We start from the raw sequence: 2,165 nt of genomic DNA, 5'->3' as shown, positions 1-2,165 counted from the left end.
AACTGACATCGAATGCCTATATGATAGCTATCGGTATGTATATATTGTTCTACGAACTTGAACTTGGGGAGCCAACAGCGTTGGAGCTTGCTTGCGCCTACATCTTGAAGAAGAGTAAATATAAGGACTCGTACTACCTCTCCAACTGATCAATGATTGAAGGAGGAATATTTGGTTACCCCAGCAATGTAGGGGCTTATGAGACCAAATATTTTTTCTTCAAGCATGACAGTGTCTATAAATCTAAGGAGCCAAGTAGGTTTTCCTTTCAAATTTCAAGTTGTGCGCCCTTTAAACTTAATTCTTTTTCAGACAATAAGTTGACAAACTTTTTTTTTTTTTTTTTTTGTAGAAAACAAAACAACCAAGTTATAGTTGTTGACTGATCGCAGTCGCATCGAAACATTTGGTCGACTTCCAGAACGAGGTTGGAATGCAAAGCTACTCGTGACGATCGAGAATCTTTGAAAGTATGGATTCTTCCCCCTAAAGCTTACTTAGACGGTTCAGCTCGTAAGTTTTCCTTAAACCAAAAAAAAAAAAAAAAAAAAACTTCAATATTTTACAAAGTTAGACTCTTTTTGCTGACGTGTTCGTATGCCATGCAGTAGCCATGCAATCGAAGAAGTCAAAGAACTCTACGGGAATCACTTTCCCAAGGCTAAATCTAGATGCACCAGCTAGAGACCTCCAACAATGTCCCTGTATCGAGGACACAAGCTAGTTGATGCATGATTTGACAACATGCAATGTGTAGTGATGAGAATGCAAAATGTCATATTTACCCCCTTTAATGTCTAGTCTTTTAATACTTATTTGGTGCCTAAATGTACTCATTATTATTCTATTTTGATTTAGGATGCAAATGGAGGCGTTAAATGCAAAACGGAACTAATTAGGTGAATTCGGACAGTTTTGACATCGCTTCGTAATCTGGGAATAACTCTCTCATCCGAGCTCCGATTGAGATGATTCAAAATGGTGTGGAACCCTAAGAAAGAGATCTACAACTTTTATGTTTTGAGTTTGGACAGCTACCCGATGCATCAAGGTTGTAATCGGGCTTGAAGTTGACGTACCTGCACTACTGACGTTCTGGAACATTCTGCCCTATCATGCAAGTCTATTAGGCAATTTATTATTGGAAGTTTTGAAGACCTGTTGCACGCAAGTTACAGCTGGAAACACCACTTTCCTATTTTACATTAGAACTTTATTTTATTTTCAATTAATCAGATTAGGATAAATGTTATTTTAGGATATTAGAATATTTTTAGGAGATTTAGTAGATATTCCATATTCGAATTGGATATTCTTAAAAGGGGGAGAGAGATCATATTAAAGAGACACACACCTCTCTTTCTCTCTTCTAGAATTTTTCTCTTTTGAGTTTTGATTATGGCCATCAAAGGCTAAAACTTTTATAACTTAGTCGAAGGAAACGGAGGCCTCGGAATCAATAAACTATGAGATCTAATCTGTTTTTTTTTAGTGTTCAATATATATTTTGAGTATTGGATGTTCTTCCATGCCTATTTTCATGATTGTTTCATTTAATTACTAGGAGGCCTACTAGTTTATTATTTGTTGCAATCTATTGCTTAATTAGATATCAAATCCGTAATTGTTTGATCACTATAATTAGTGAGTAAAAAAGAGTTAAGAATTTGCTGCGTCAAGAATTATTAATTCTTAAGAAGAACATTCGACTGAATTAAATACAACCGCTTGTGTTTGTGTTGTTCAACTTCATCGATCTCTCTAGTTCTTAAGGTTGCTACTAGATTAAACCTTTAACGCTTGTCTAGGGTTATTTAATAGTAAGATTAATTAGCTCGCTTGTTTCCTAATTAACTACAACTAAGGATAGATAGGAAAATAGTTCTAACAGTGAATATTCAAGGTATGAACTGATTTATATTTGCATCGATGATCAGTTGAAAAATTTCGATGGTGGATGTTGACTTAGACCAAGGTTTGTTATTTTGATTGATAATTTAATTTGAATCGGCTAGACACTCTCTATGGGAATGATCCTTACTCACACTACTACATGTGTTTTTAGGTTTTTAATCTTGGTTGCCTACGACAGCACACCATGTAGCAAGTGCACTAGTCGCAAAAGTAATAAAATGATGAGAAGAGTATCGTTCCCATGAGGATTG

The sequence above is a fragment of the Pistacia vera genome, unplaced genomic scaffold, assembly GCF_008641045.1.
Source record: "Pistacia vera cultivar Batoury unplaced genomic scaffold, PisVer_v2 Contig402, whole genome shotgun sequence".
Classification (NCBI taxonomy): domain Eukaryota; kingdom Viridiplantae; phylum Streptophyta; class Magnoliopsida; order Sapindales; family Anacardiaceae; genus Pistacia; species Pistacia vera.
This window is presented reverse-complemented; position numbering follows the sequence as displayed.